Genomic DNA, 17,846 nt, shown 5'->3' with positions numbered 1-17,846 from the left:
TATGAAATCTGAAACTAATTCTTCCCATGGGGAAATACAATCTGCTGGCAAAAAAGAGAACCAATCCCTTGCATCCTCTTTCAATGACTGAACAAACAATTTCATGCATACATCTTCATGACAAATTTCAAACTCTCCTATCAAATCTGAAAATCTTTTCACATGTTGACATGCTAATTCTGATTTCTTCCCACTGAATATGGGCAACTATTTTCTAATTTTTGTGGGTCTGGGATCTGGGTAATCCGGAATACCTTCAAAGTTTAGAGGAGCATAATACTTCATACTGAAACTCTTCCTATTACATGGTTGTGACATTTCACTAAGCATGATCATATGTGGATGAGATTGGGGCTGAAAAAGTTCACTACACATTTATTCCTACTCCCACAAATGATTATATAATCTTGGATAAAAAACTTCAAGCACATATCCTTATTCAAATCTATTCATTAACATTGCTTGACATAAGGTTTTCCAAATTTGCATACTACGGAAGATCATATACACTGGATATTTTAGCATCATACATATGCAAATTAATTTTGTGATTCCTCTTTCCCTCTAGACTAGTGGTGTTCACTAAATGGGAAAACAACATTACACATTCAAATTTTCAGAACAAATATCTTTTGCATTTGAAACCTCTGAAAATACCTGGGTGTTTGCAGCTGTAAACTCTTGTAGATAATTTCAAATTTCAGCACGGTCTTTTATCTCAGTGTCACCACCTCTTGCGTAGAGGACATTTTGAACAACAGAATGCCATTCAACACAAATTTAATTCTCTTTACTCCTTCAATCTCGCTGCAATAAACACTCTTCCAAGCTATTTAACATTGGTATGAACCACAAAGTCGCCACCCAAATAAGGAATTGGGGAAAAGTTTGCATACAACTGCAAGAACTTCTTACAACTTTCAACAATGCATTCACTGTTACTCCTTCATAAAATATGACATGACATGACATATCATTCTACAAATCCAGAACAAGGAACATTCTCTAACTTAAAATTCAATTTCAAAACTCTATGCATACACAATGGACAGACTGGCTGGATATGAAATTAGGTAATTCTTATTCAGCAATTCCCCATCAGAGTCGCCATTTTTGTTGTGGTGACTTGAAAGGGATAATCTCAACATATATGAAACAAAATTTTTTAACTAGAGACTCTTTACCATTCATATCTCCCCAGCAAAGTCGCCATTTTTGTTGTTCTCAAATTTTGATTACATTGTTTTCCCTACTCGAATCTTAGATCTCTGTCGCTTATGGAGAGAAACAACAAGAAACTGAGCAAAAGCCAACATATAACAAGGTGTAAACTAAAAACTTCTACACTTCAAGCTTTCACCTAGCTTAGGCGGGTTTACCTTCTATGATTACTTTTTGTAACTATGATTGGAGATCTACAGAGAAGACAAATACCAACCCCTACAAACCTTATCACCTTGAACATGAAAGAAAGGCTTGTAATCATTTTTTATTGATCTCCAAGAAGCTTATAGAACCCAGCAAAGTATACCAGTGCCTTATCCTGGGCTTCAGAGTCACCTAAGACTAAATAAGAATTCTAAATTGGAAATCCACATACATTTCATCATTCTGACTTCACTAAACTTACATATGCCTGACATACATAAATTTTTATCCTTATGCTAAACCCAGTTATCAGATTCAAGTAGAATTACTAATTACTATTAGAGAAATTCTAAGTATATTTAATCTCCCTCCTTGAGAGAGAAACCTAAAACAACTCCATGAATTTGCCTTGCAAATCATTCAATTAAATATCCCTGGATTATCTAACTAAACTAGTAAATCAATCATACATACAAGAAGACAACATGAATCTAGGATCATAATGCTTTGATCTGTGTATTGATGTCCATCATTAAATCTACATTAACTCAGAATGATCCTTCAGAACTAGAAAGAAGAAACCCCCAAATATATTTTGCCAGAGTTTTTTTACAAAATCTTGTGATCCTTACAAATGAGAAGAAATTGGGAATATGAAGAGGAGGGAAAATTAGGTCTGCAACCGAAATTGCCAGATGTCTCTTTTTCCAACTGAATTTCAATTCTTCTTCTTTCCCATGGAAACTGCTCTCAAAATATTTGATCTTTGTTGAAAAAAACTTCATAACTACATTCCCCATCTCGAGAGCTTTCCGGTGATATATGATACTTGCCATTTTGACCAAAAATGGACCTCTGGGCGAATTAATCACTCAACATGTGCACATCATTTAAATTTTTCAATTTTTAATATAGTTTCAACTATATAATAAATTTGCATTTAACTTTGATTTTTGCTCTGATTGTGCCCTGACGTCCTGCCATATGGTGGCCTCCGATTCGTCGATGAGGTCCATTGGGTGTCCTCTGGGATGACACCTCATCACCCCGCCACGTGATCGCTTGCTGGTCGACCACCTGTGTGCCACGTCATCACCACCTCCGACGACCTACGAGCTATCTTTCCACCTGGACCTGCCACCTAGCTTTCGCCATTTTGTAGACGGTATGTTTCATGCATCTTCAAGCTCCGAAATTGTGCAGACCGTCAGATCATCTCGGACTTGCATGATCTTTAACTCCTGTATTTTCGCTCTGGGCTTTTCACCATTTTGCAGCCTTTAACCTTCATACATCTCGCCTTTGCGAAGTCGTGCGGACCGTCGATTTTCTTGGAACTTGCATGATCTGTAACCTTGCTCATTTTCGGAGATGCTTTTCGCTGTTTCGTAGGGTTTAACTGGCGAGCAACTTTCCTTAGCGAAGTCGTGCGAGCCGTCCGATCTCCTAAACTTGCAGGGTCTTTATCTCTTTTCGTTGTTTTGCAAGGTTTAATTGGCGAGCATCTTCAGCCTGCAAATCAACGGGCTTCGTCGGATCCTCTGCAACCTGCTTACTGGTTAAGCCGACCCTTCTCTGCAAAATTTGCCCACTTGCCTTGGGATCCGTGCTAACTAGGGGTCCACCTGTCGCCATCTGTCACCTCCTTGGTCGCCTTGGGATCCACACCCATGCGCGTGGGGTCCGCTTTGGGCACCCAACGGGCACCGTCTGTCAAAAGCCTTGATGGCTTTGACATATTAGATGTGTACAGAATTGGTTATAAATATCAAAATACCCCACTTCCCAGCAAATGTGGGATAATTCATTTTGCCTGGGACTGCATGTTGGAGCTTTGTTTGAGACTTTCATGGCGCCTGATGCAGAGGAGAAGCGAGATCATACATCTTCTATTTGCTTCTAAGGCTTCAAAACCTTTTCCAATCTATACGCAGGGGAGGATGGCTGACAGAGGGAAAAACAAACACCTGCCAATGTCATTTGCCACAAAATTTCTGCAACCTACATGCCAAACGCATTGCTGAAAAATTTGTATTGCTGAAGATTTCACTCCATGTGAAGGGAGGGAGGCAGGAGCTGTTTAAATTAATTTGATGCTTTAACCTTCACTCCAAACACCACTCCACGCTGAAGACAATGAGGACCTGGCTAGGCATTATGCATTTGAAAGCTTTTATGCTTCTCCCAAACACCATGGCTGAGCACACCTACCATTTAATTTGCTTGAAGGTTTCTGCAACTTCAACGCCTCACAGAAGGCTCACATGACCTGAGGAGAGTAATCAACGCCTTTCCAATAAAATCCATTGTCAGCAGAGAATGGGGAGGCACGTGAGGAGAAGGAGATAACGTTTTTCTTTGCTGCAAGAAAATCCTCTCAATCAACACGCTGAAGGCTAGAGGGATAAAGGGGTTAAAAGACTATTGACATTATCCCCTTCCAACACCACATGGGCAGACAGTGTGGAGCTTAGGAAAATACCTCCATATCACACGCAACAAAGAGAGGATAGTAGGATGGGAAACCATGCCAATGCTCATTTGCTTGAAATTTTCTAATATTCCTCATAAACCTTTGTCAAACATGGATGCCTCATCCAACTGCGATACATTCTCAGCAATCATTAGACTTTCAAACTCATTCCATTCCTGATTTGCTTGTATGTTATTATGAAAATGACTTTATAATTTGACTTCACTATCTTTGTATTTTGTAGCTTTTGTTTAATGGTTCTTAGGGACTGTGAATTGGCTCGTAGAGATACAAGACATAATCTCCTTCATTTGAGCTACATTGTTAAACCTCGAATTCACAGTGTCTTTTACCTTGAATCTTCAACGGCTGCTACCCATATGAACTTCACTTGATTGTGACATGTGAATTGCATCATTATTTGAATATTCTGAAATTTGCCTAGTAAGCAAAAATCACCAATAAAAACAATGCACGGGCATAGGCGAGGTCGGGCCCCAAAGTGGGTCCGACCTAAATTTTTTTTGTTTTCATGCAACTGACCTCTGAAATGCTTCAGGAACCTTAAAATTACCTCTGGAAACAATCGGCATCATTTTCGGATCATTAATCCTCATTTTACGACTTTCAAGCAATTACGCCACATTTTTGCATTTAATCGCGAAGATGTAATTTTCAATCCTGTCAAAACACCTTTCTGGACCTCGCCATCTGACAGGCGTTTACTCTGATATACAAGCATGAACACTGCCAAGCGGTTTCTCAAGATGAATCCCTAGTGAAGAGATATTAATTGGTGAAAATGACCAACTGGCTTTGTCAACACTGCGGACCTAATGAAGTCAATGTTCTGGCAACACATGATGCCCTTCTCAAAAATATCAAACGACCTCCGTAGACCCTCAAATTTGGAACACAGGTACCTTGAAGTACATACTAAATCTTTGAATTCTCAGTTTGACCAAAAGCCTGACTGGATGCAAATGGCACGCTCATAAAAATAGCTACTCTAACTGATATAGCACTGAAAGTACGGATAACTGAAAATGATGGTTAAATGAACCCTTTTGAAAACAGACCAAACAGATTGGCAGAGGCTTGAAATTTGAAACATAGCTTTTTATTTATACCAGCATTAACCTGAAAGAAACATTCTGCCATGATACTTACTGAAGCAACTTTTACACTTGTGCGAAATAGGGCTCCGACTAGCTATCGAAATAGGGACTAGTCAAACCACACAAACTGCAAATGGATTGATCTTCAAAAACTAAGCAAATGGATTCGTTAAGACTTGAAACTTTGCAGGCTGACTCACATTTATGCATAGAATTGAATCCATTTTGAATTTCTTCATGACAGTCAATAGGGCGAAAGATATAAATGCTCAAATTAGGCTACTCAATAAAATCTGCATTTGTGCCTAAAATGCACTTTCAGCTCACCCCTCAAAATGGGTACCTCATAAACTTATCCAAATTGAAATTTGAAAGTTGTACATCACTGAATAGGCCAAATGAAAGGTGTAGGACATGTCTTCCAAGCCTTACCCTCCCGAAAATCAACTGGCTCCATTTTACCCCCTCTCTAACTAGGCCATTCAAACTGACTTACTTGGAAATGCAAAGAAAAAAATTGAATTGGGCCTCCAAACTTGACTCAAATTTAATGAGTCTCAATAGGGGGAAGGAGAAGACAAGTGTCACTCATCTCATCTCGACTGGGTTGCTGACTGAGGGAATCTAGGGATGGTTGGAGGAAATTTAGGCATGAATGGACAAGTGGACTTAAGTCCTTCCTAAGATGTAGGGGGGTTGGAGAGAATATAGGAAATGGTTATGAAATATGTGTACGTGCACAATTTTCATTAAGTTTGGAAGTTGAAGATAAATGATGAATTAATATTTAAGAAATATTAATTTCCTTAGCCACATGTTTGATGAGTTGGCAAAGAGAAGATGAAGTGGAGATGGAGGGTGAGTTGGAAAAGGGATTAAATAATTAAGAAATTATTTAATATTTGAGACTATAGGATAGGAGAATAACTATTAAATATTAGATATTTAATTGTTTGGAGGAGATAATTAAATATTAGATATTTAATTAACTTGGCTAGAGGAATAATTAAATATTAGATATTTAATTAATTAGAAGAATAGGATAATTAAATATTAGATATTTAATTAATTAGAGGAATAAAACAGATGAATTAATTAATAAAATATTAATTAATAGAAAGACATGAAAATGAATTAAATAAATTAATCTTTTCAAATTAACTATTTAATAGAAGAATAATTATTAAATAAATATAAAATATTTATTTAATTGCTCATAGCCAATTTTTATGTGTATACATTTTGCCCCTCTTTGAAATAATGTGAAAACAACATTGTTTCAAAGATTAAATCAAGTCTTGATAATGCGCCTGATGGAGATTGAAAATCCTGATTGTGTGACCCCTCAGGAGATTGATCGTGAAATTGTCGAAAATTCTGGTTTGAACGATTAATCTCATGATAAAAATTTAGTCAATTAAATTTATTTGGGAAAAACAAATTAAATTGCCCCATTGAAATTAATTACTCTAAAATAGTAAATATAAAATTAACCAAGGCTAATTTTAACTTCATTGTTATCCTTGTCAGCTTTTTGTTTGAAAATATTCTTGCTGAAGTGGCGAAATGGTGATTCTGGTGGAGTGTCATCGATTTGAGCGAGTTCGGCATTACCGGCGACCTATCGAGTATGGGTATCCGGTATTTATCTTATCATGAGCCTTGTTTTCAAGTTTTAATTCAAAATTTCATGTTTTAGGCGCTTTTTTTGGTTTTTTAAATTTTTTTTTGATTTTTTTGACATTATTTTAGCGCTTTTGTAGTTTGTTTTAGCGCATATGTAACTAGGTTTAGCGCAAATGCTTAGATTAGCGCATATGCTCGGTATGTTAGCGATTATGTTCAAGATGTTAGCGCATATGCATAGGGTAGCGCAAATGTGTTGTTTGTTAGCGCATATGCTTAGAAAGGTAGCGCTTTTGCATGGATTAGCGTTTATGCCTATAGTTTTAGCGCTTTTGTTAAAAAGGATAGGGCATATGCACTAAGTTAGCGCATTTGCATTTAGTTTTAATGCATTTGTTGTAGTATAGCGCAAATGCTCAATAGGATAGCGCTTTTGCTTAAATTGATATTTTTGATAAGTGCAAAAGCTAAAAATCACTTTGATAAGTAGATTTAACATGTTTAATACACATTGATGATGAAATAGGGTCTTGATTTAGCGATTTTGTGATTGCGTGATTGATAGATAGCTTTGATTGTTGGATTGATTGATAGGATTGATTAGCTTGATTGATAGATAGCTTTGATTAGCTTGATTGATTGATAGGATTGATTAGCTTGATTGATAGATAGCTTTGATTAGCTTGATTGATAGATAGCTTTGATTATCTTGATTGATTGACTGAGTAGCTCTAAGAAACCGATTTAGTTTCTAATGTAAGAGCTTAGCAGAGTTTTTGAGTAAACTCAGTGTTTGATAAAAAATCATGATTGATAGGTTTTAAAATGTTTTGACAGCATAAGTTGATTCAATTTGATTTCATAGATAGATAGATGGATTTGATGATTCAATTTGATTTGATTTGATAGATAGATTTGATGATTCATTTTTGATTCGATAGATAGATTTGATGATTCAGTTTTAATTTGATTGATTGATAGATGGATTTGATGATTCAATTTGATTTGATAGATAGATTTGATGATTCGATTTTGATTTGATAGATAAATTTGATGATTCAGTTTTGATTTGATTGATTTCTCTTGACAAAATAGGAGAAACTTAATGTTCTCCAGTGTCAGGAGAAATTACTCGTAGTGCGTCATTTAGTTCCGGAGTTGACCCAGGCTGAGATTAGACACATGGATCCCTATGGTTTATGCCATTTGTTATATATGCCTGAGATTACGCATAACAGAGGTTTGTTGACAACATTGGCCGAGAGATGACACAACGAGCATAACACTTTCTACCTGCCGATGGGTGAGATTAGTGTGACTCTGGAGGATGTCTATAGGATTCTGCATATCCTAGTGACTGGTGAGCTAGTGCAGTATGATTATTAGGATCGAGTTGGGATAGAGGCTTGCAGAGTTGTGTTTGCTGATGAGAGCATTGGTAGAGGAGAGATCTGATGGGTTGATATGGTGTTGTATTACGAGGCTCTTCATGTTATTCTTGCTGGTTTGATTGGAGGATTTATATGTCTTGATAAGAGATCATGAGGTTTTTCCCATTGGATGGGGTGAGATTATCCCGAGTATGGTTCAACATCGTACTCGATATGCGTGGGGTATTTGCATGCTGGCACACTTATATCATGATCTTCATCAGGTAGTGTATGATGAGAGTGCGAGTTTATCTACTGGATGCACTTTATTACAGATCTGGTGCTGGGAGCACATTGTTGTTACTCGGCCTATCCATCACAGAGTGCATGGAGAGAGGTAGCCATATGTATATTTTTATGCAGGTATCCTTACTCAGCATAAGCTGGGTAAGATGGAGTAGTGGCGTTGGGTGCTTGATTCATTGGACAACATCACTTGGAGACCATATCTTGATTGTGAGCAATGGATGGATGATGCACAAACATTACCATGTATTATGCAGAGTAGATATCTCATTGGTCGGACAAAATTTATTGTTGAGCGATAGTTGATTGGTCAGATTTTGTGACAATTTGGTATCATCCACCCTATGCCTACTGGTGTGACGATATATACTCGGTGTTATAGAGATAGACAAGATTGGGGACCTTCATCGTCATTTGAGATTGCTTGTGTAGAGTGTGTTGTTACTCTGAGAGTGGCTTATGATATGAGATTACACATTCTTGATCCTAGGGTTACTATAGAGTATGCTCAGTATATACTAGCTCATCCATTTCCTCACATTACTACTCCAACAGATCCTCCTCCTAGCTCAAGAGATGATGAGGATGACTTAGATGATCTAGTTTCTAGGAGATGCAGATGGAGATGAGAGCTGCTCATGAGGCTGGGGGAGGTGGAGATGATGGTGGGAATGGAGGAGGTGGTGGTAGGAGACTTGGACGGAGGGGAGGTCGATAGAGAGTCCGTGGAGGACCATTTGGACCGGCTGGCAGGATTGAGAGACCACGTCCTATGGGTGGGAGAGATGTTTGATGGATTGGGAGAGAGCATGGCAGGACTGGTATGAGATCACCGAGAGGGTTGCCATTGATAGGAGGCAGGGTGACTGGACTAGATGGGGGCTGCAGGAGAGGCATTGATTTTGGATAGATTCAGCCAAATCCTTGAGTTATTGCAGTGCATGGTGGAGATGATGAGGATCCTGAGGATCATGTTCCGCTAATTAGACGACGGGTGCAGAGAGTTACTTAGACCGAGATTCCAGCAGTTGGATAGGTTGGTGGTGAGGGGATTGGGATTCATGCACCACAGTAGGTGTACCAGAGCAGGTTGCACCAGTGCATGATGTGCCAGAACAAGATACTATAGAGAGTCTGAGAGCACAAATTGATCAGCTTCGAGCACATGTACAGACTCTTATTACTGAGTGAGATAGAGCTATTAGGAGACAACATGATACTCAGGGTCTTCTTGATCATATTCAGCGGGTTGGATCAGGTACTCTCTTGGCGGATACTATTAGAGCACTAGTTCGGGCTGGGAAGGAGACTTCCCACTGGCGACAATGATATGAGGAGACAGTTGCAGAGAGCCAGAGAGAAGGTAGTTATCATACCACCGTGCTAATGGATACTAGCAGTGGTGGGGTCATGGGACCTCCTCAGAGGAGTGGTGAGCATGGGAGACAGGCATCTGGAGGATCTTCTCGTCCACAGCCACAGAGACGGACAGAGTCAGGTGGTAGTGGTACAGGACAACCGTGACTTGATTTGTATTTGATGAGGCGTTTGTATTGTTTATTTGATATCATTGTATACTTGGACTTTTATTGTTTTATGATGATCTATATACAGATATGGACTCTATATGATGATGATGATTTTTATGCATGTTACTCTATTTGATGATGATGCTTTATGCTTTGATGATCTATATGCTTTGATTATATGGATGTAGTGATTATATGTTTTTGTTTTGATTTTCGATGATCTTGGATGCAAATGAAAATGATTTCTATCTTAAATGATGCAAATGTATTGATCTATATGGAATGCAAATGAATGATTGATTTTGTTTTGATTATGTAAATGCAAATGATCTATATGAAATATTTTTGATTTTTTATGTAATGTTTATGATGATTATGAATCTAAGTGCAAAGATGCAACTAAATGATTGTTATAAAAAATGATAATGCAAATAACAATGATGATACACTATATGATAAATGAGACGCACTCAATTAAATGCAATGATGAAATGTAACTAAATGAAATGAATGATGATTAAAATGCACCTATAATGATTAAATGCAAATTATTTTTAATTGTCCAAGTATACTCAATCTTTATTTATGATCGTTGATCTGTTTAATGAAATGATATGCTTATAATGCAACTAACAAATGAATGCTTTATAATGCAGACGAATAATGAGCTAATGAAATGATCTAACTAAAAATTGTACTGCCATTCTTCATATGTGATCTTGTAACAGTGCTTGATTTCATCATTGAGCTTTAAAATGTTGTAAGAAAATACAAGCAACTTAACATAATGATTCAAGATGACTTGAGTATTCCTTACATGGATTTTGATATAGCAAGTTAATACAAGTAGCTTGATATAATGGATCAAGTTGACCTGAGTATTGCTTGCAGAACAGACAAGGATTATCTCCTTTCATTCATGACTTGGAATGTCCTCCTTGATCTTTTGTCGATCATATCCTGAGACAAGTTCATACCATAGTAAGAGATAAACCACACACAAAAATCAAAGAAAATAATCATGCCCCATCATAGCTTCTCTAGTCATGGACATCCTTGAGTTTCATAGAGTACATGATTAGCAATAAAATCAAGATATAAAAACTGAACCTTGTATGGCATTCACATGTTCTAATGGTCATTAACTGATATAATCATCTTAATGAATGATCTTTGATAATCCTTTATAGCTTGCTGGTTGATTCTTCATTTTTAAGTTTGATGATTCAGTTGTTATGAAATGCCTTGATTTTTGTTGCTTTGTTGCTTTTTATCTGGTTCAAAACCCTATATGTTTATGGTTTTTCTAAGTGTTTTCGAATGTTTTGGATTTTTCAAAGGTTCAAAAGATCACCTTAGCAAAAGGAATTTGGATTTTGCCCCCAGTGGAAACAAAAATTATTATGGATATATGAATTGATCAAGATTTAAACCATGGCGGGATACAAATGCAGATTGATCGATGCTGATAAAATCTAAGATAGTGACTACGACAAGTATGTCAGATATTGGTTAACTGTTGGTAAGCTACATATTTCTTGCTAAATGGTTCAAAGCAATGGATGCGAAAGACATAATGGATAAGCTAGCGATAGATAGTAATGATAGATGTGATAGGATGGAGTGGATAGGTATGCAAAGCGATCTCATAGATGGAGGAACTCACGTTTTAGATAGCGCCTGTTTACTAGGTTTTCACCATCTAAATTTATTGCATTTTTTGGATTTTATATGCTTTTTATTGATTTTTTCAAGACTTTATATCTCAAGCATAGAATTTATTGAGATGGATAGAATTGATAGGTTCATCAAACCAATCACCTTCAGGGGTAGATAACTTGTATGCTCCTGATCCATATGTTGCTACTATGACAAAAGGTCCTAGCCAATTTGGTTCAAATTTTCCCTTCTTTTCTCGATCTTGCTGATTTCTCGGATTTTCCCTTAGAACTATATCTCCAATCTAGAAAATGCACGGTTTGAATTTGTGGTTATAGCTTCTTGCCATTCTTTGTTGGTATACTTTCAAATGTTCTATTGCATTTTGGCGACGTTCCTGAATCAGTTCTAGTTCTTGGAGTTGAGAAACTCGTTGTTCTTCTTCTAGTATAAGAGTGTGCAAGGTTACACATAGAGAAGGTATCTCTACTTCTATAGGTAATATAGCTTCTGATCCATAGACCAAACAATATGGAGTTGCCCCTGTTGGAGTGCGAACGCTAGTTCGGTGTGCCCAAAGAGCAGGATTTAGCTGAATGTGCTAGTCTTTTCCAGCTTCATTTATTGTTTTCTTCAAGATTTTCAAGATAGTTTTGTTTGATACCTCGGCTTGACCATTTTCCTGTGGATAATATGGAGTAGATAACCTATGTTGGATATGAAACTATTCACATAGTTCTTTCACATCTTGATTTTTGAATGGTCTTCCATTATCAGTGATAATGGTCATAGGAACGCCATAGCGACATATTATGTAATTCAGGATGAACGATGATATTTGTTTTCCTGTCATTGTTGTTAAAGGCACTGCTTCAATCCACTTAGTAAAATATTCAGTAGCAATCAGAATGAACTTATGTCCATTAGAAGATGAAGGAATGATCTTTCCTACCAAATCAAGGCCCCATTGTGAAAATGGCCATGATCCTGTCATAGGATATAACTCTTGTGCTATTGCATGGATTAGATTTCCATGGATCTAACATTGTTTACATTTTCTAGAATAGGTGAATGAATCTCTTTCCATAGTAGGCCAAAAGTAACCCATACAGATAAGTTTCTTAGCCAATGTTAAACCACTTGAGTGTGTACCGCAAATACCCGCATGAATGTCATTAAGAACTCTCTCAAATTCATCTTTTTCAAGACATCTCAACAATGTACCATCTTAACCACACCTATATAGGATATCAACAATAATGGTATACCGATAGGACTGATGGATAAAGTTTCTTCATTGATTACGAGATAATTCCAGAGGAAGGATATGATCTTTCAAATATTGGTAGGTTTGACCATATAAGGATTCACTGGTTCCTGATATATGTTAAATTCGATAGGTATGCTAGGATTGGATAGTAGGGGTTAAGATATCTTCCACGAGAAATTTGTAACGCTATTGATTCTCTTTATTTTGCAAGAGAGATGCTATTGTAGCCATCGCATCTGCTGCTTTATTCTCATTTCTTGGAATCTGGGTGAATGTGATTTCTTTAAAGTGTCTTTTAAATTCCTCTATTAGCTATTTGTATGGCATAAGCTTATCATCCTTTGTTTGATATTCATCATTTATTTGATTTATGACAAGTTGTGAATCACCATAGACATGTAGTTCTTTGACATTCCATTCAATGGCCATTTTAAGCCCTATAGCCAATGCTTCATACTCTGCAATATTATTGGTGCATGGAAATCATAGTCTATATGATTTTGGAATTGTGTGTCCTTGAGGTGTGATGAAAAAGATTCCTGCACCTGATCCATATTGAGTATAAGAACTATCAAAGTACAATTCCCAAAAATTTGTACTTACTGTCAAGATATATACATTAGGAAATTTGATGTGCAAAGGCATGTTATTGTGTAGAAGTGCATCAGACAATTAATCAGCGATGCCTTGTCCCTTGATAGCTTTCTGGTCAACATATTCTATGTCAAATTCACTTAGTTTCATAACCCATTTGGCTAGTCTCCCTGTCAATGTTGATTTGCTCAATAGATATTTGAGAGGATCTATCTTTGTTATTAGTTTTACAGAATGAATCAACATATAATGTCGTAGCTTCTAGGTTGCAAATACAACTGCTAGACATATCTTTTCAATTGAGGAATAATTTAACTGATAGCCAACAAGCATTCTATTGATATAATAAACTGCTCTTTCTTTTCCTTCATCATCATGTTGAGCTAGGAGAGCGCCTAATGATACACTTGTTGCAGAGACATAGAGTAATAATGGTTTCCCGTTGGTTGGTGATATTAGTACTGGAGGACTCATAAGATATTCTTTTATTTGCAAGAAAGCTTCTTCACATTTTGTATCCCATTTGAATGGAACATTTTTATGTAGAAGATGGGTAAATGGAAGACATCTATCGGCTAATTGAGAAACAAATCTCTTGATTGATTGCAACCTTCCTTGTAAAGTTCGCAATTGACTTATGTTCTTGGGTGACTCCATCTTCATGATAGCTTTAACTTTTCCAGGATCTACTTTGATGCCACGAGTTGATATAATGTATCCAAGGAGTTTTCTAGAGGTTACTCCAAATGCACATTTCTTTGGATTTAATCTCAATTGATATCTTTCCAGCCTGTCAAAAATCTTGCTTAAAATGTTCAAATGTTCTTTTCTTGTGTGAGATTTTGCACGTATGTCATCGACATAATCTTCCATGAATGTATGCATCATGTCATGAAAATTTGTCGTCATAGCCCTTTGATAAGTCGCTCCTGCATTCTTAAGCCCAAATGGCATAACATTCCAGTAGTACGTTCCCCATGCATAGGTGAAAGCTATCTTCTCTTGATCTTCAAGTGCGATTCTTATTTGATTATATCCTGAGAAGCTATCCATTAATGAAAACATCTCATGGCCTGCTGATAAGTCCACTATGATATCAATGTTTGGTAAGGGGAAATCATCTTTTGGACATGCTTTATTTAGATCTCTAAAATCTGTGCAGACTCTTATGCTCTTATCTGGTTTTGATACTGGTACGATACTTGAGATCCATTCTGGATAAGCAATTGGTCTTATGAAACCCACTTCTAATAGTTTCTTGAGCTCAGTTTCGACAAGGAGAGAAATATGCAGATGCATCTTTCTTAGCTTCTGCTTAACAATTTTTTCTTTTAAATCCACATTAAGATGATGCATGATAAGGTTTGGGTTAAGTCCTAGCATATCTGCATAAGACTAAGCAAAATTTATTTGTCTTTGCTTAAATAATTCCATGTACTCTTTCCTCTCTCTTTCTGATAATGAGGCAGTGAAATGAAGTATTTTAGGATCTTTTGATGTATCAATGTTTACTGATTCTATTGGTTCTATCACGATAGTAGATCTCTCTTGAAAATATGCAGGAAAAATGTCAAACTTTCCATCTTCTGGTGCCTCTAGAAGGTTTTCACCATCAGATATGCCCTTTGTTTTCTCTTTTGATCGATCTAATGTTTCCATGAAATGGTTTTGAATAATAGGTCTCTTTCCTTGTTTTATTTCGCTTTTGTGACTGGAAAGTTTGGCATTCTCCTAACTATGAGAAACATCACTTGATTCTGCAATGGAAGATATCTTAGGATGGATAGGTTCAACAATGTTAAGGTATACGGCTAAGTCATAATCATTGGAAAAGACATTCAATTCAGGGTTGTCTAAATTATCCCAATCGATTAGTTCAGGATGTAGAAGGGGTAAATCATAATCACTGTCATCATTAGGTGTTTTAATGTTCACGACATAATGATCATAGCTTGGCGTAGAATAAATATTGTCATAGATTAAATGTTTGTGAGAATTGTCTTTCTCAAGTGTTTCCGAATTAGTCTTAACAAGATTAATATTAGCATTTGGTAGTTCACACTCAAGTGGTCCTTCAACTGATGTTTGTCCCTTAAACGAATGGATTATATCCACGCACACATCTTTGATACTGCAAATTCCTTCTTGATTGACCTCATTTGCATTTTGGAGTTGACATATTTGTGCACATGATGAAGTAGATTCTTTTAATAGATTTTATCTCCTTTCAAACTCAAATTCTTTTAGACTAATAGTTAGTCCAACTTGACTATCCCTTATCTCTTCCATGGTTCTTCCATATCTGATCCATGTTTGCATTTCCTGTGACATTGCTTCTCTGTCTTTGTCATTTCCTTTCCTTTTTGCATATGCCTCTTTTCTATGGATTCTGAGTTTTTCTTGCCTTCTTTCTAACTTCATCTTTTGTTCTGCTATAGACAAGTCTTCTTTTGTGATAGCTACTTGATCTTCATTATGTTCTTTACTTGATGTAGTGGATAAGACATCTGGACTCCATTCATACTCATTCGAGTCTATTTCTAAATCCTGATCCAAGATTACTCCACTATACCATACTGGAATGTCGTATGGTTCAAAGAGTTCTCTGATTTCTGCCATCTCTATTTTTACTTCTTCCGGAATATCTTGTAAAGATTTTGTCTTTGTTTGTATTTTTAGAACTTGTTGACAAGATTTTTCTTCACCTTGGATGATGATCTCCTCCTCTTTCTTTTCATGTTCTTCTTGCTTCTTTTCGTTATTGGTTACTATTTCGGCCACTTGATGTAGCTTTTTTTGCCAATTTTCTTCTTTAGAAATTGATTTCTTTCTCCATTTTTGTTGTTGATGATTATGTTGCTTTTGATTAGACTTCAGATATCCTAGCCCAGATTTATCTTCTGTGGATTGTGAGTGTGGACAAATGGGTTCTGAAATACCTTGATGTTGCTCACCAAGTGGTCCTTTTCCTTCATATCCCATCTTTTGCATGATTTCATATCCTTTGCCATATTGCTTTATGGGAATATTGACTTCTGTTGCTCTTGCTATAGTTTTATCTTCATCTTTGTATAACCAACCAAGAATGTCTTTGTCTTCATTTTCCTCTTCAAGAGTTCCAACACTAACAAAGGTTCCTTTAAACATATGTTTTGATTTTCCTAATGCCTTTGATTGAATATCTATAGGTTTCCCATATGACTTAGGGGAAAGTGGAAAATTTTGCAAAGAATACTTTCCCATTCCTTCATCATTTAACTTGAGCTTTTCTTCAAAAGTTTCCCATAACTTTGCTTGAATTTCCTTAGTAGGATATACTGATTCTCTGTTATGTGGAACTCTTGTATCTTGTGTTGGCTTCAAATTATTGCAATATTGAATGGAATCTGCAATTAAAGTGATTTCTTTTCCTTCATGAGGAAATTTTACACATTGATGATATGTAGAAGGAACTGCTTGCATCTTGTGAATCCATGGTCTTGCTAGAAGAATATTGTAGGAGAGGTTCAAATCTAGAACTTGACACAATGTATCCTTTTCCACAAGTCCTATTTTTATTGGTAGCACAACAATCCCTCTAGAAGAACGTTCTGCTTCATCATTAGCCTTGATGGTTATTTTCTTTTTCAGGTCTACTGCATTCTCTGAATATCCCAAAGCTTTTATCAAACTTAATGCACAAATGTTTAATCCAGCTCCTCCATCTATGAACACACATTTGACACGAGTTTTATTTATGGAGACTTCAACATGTAAGGGAGCACTATGAGAATGTTGCAAGTATGCGTCATCATTTTCAGAAAATGATAAGCAATGAGGAGCTATGAGGTGTCCTACCATATTTTGGAACTGATGTATATCCAAATCTTTTGAAATTGTTGTCTCTACTAAAGCTTTCTCCAAAATGTCCTTATGCATAGGTGAAATCTTGAGAAGTTCCAGAATTGATATTTGAGCGGGTATTCATTGTAATTGCTCTACTAAATTGTATTGTTGTGGATTGGGTGTTGGATCTTTTGTTACACCTAGAAAGGTAACCTTTTCTTTTCTTCTCGTGATAACATTGATTGGTTCTAAAGATGAATTTTCGTTAACAATAATCACATTCACTACATCATCATATGTATAAGTGTAATTCACCTTGGTTTTTCCTTTGTCATCTTTTAATTGGGACGACTCACCTTTGTCATAATTTGGGAGTGGAGTCTTGAAAGCCAAGTATGATTCGTTCATTTTATGGCTATCCACTGTAATGGTTCCATTATCAATTAGATCTTGAATAAGGTGTTTCAATATTTGACAATCATTTGTTAGGTGTCCTTTATTCTGATGATAGTTGCAAAAATGATTGTCATTCCACCAATTGGGCTTGACTGGTGGTTCATAATTTATTGTTTCTGGCAAAACAATCAATTTATTAGCAAGTAAAGTTTTTAGAGCTGATTCTAAAGATTCTCCAATGTTTGTGAATTTTCTTCGAGGATTGGAGAAAAAGGACTTAGCTTTGTTGTTTTCCGGATTGTTGTTGCTTGG

This window comes from Cryptomeria japonica, chromosome 10 (genome assembly GCF_030272615.1).
Source record: "Cryptomeria japonica chromosome 10, Sugi_1.0, whole genome shotgun sequence".
NCBI classification, from domain to species: domain Eukaryota; kingdom Viridiplantae; phylum Streptophyta; class Pinopsida; order Cupressales; family Cupressaceae; genus Cryptomeria; species Cryptomeria japonica.
This window is presented reverse-complemented; position numbering follows the sequence as displayed.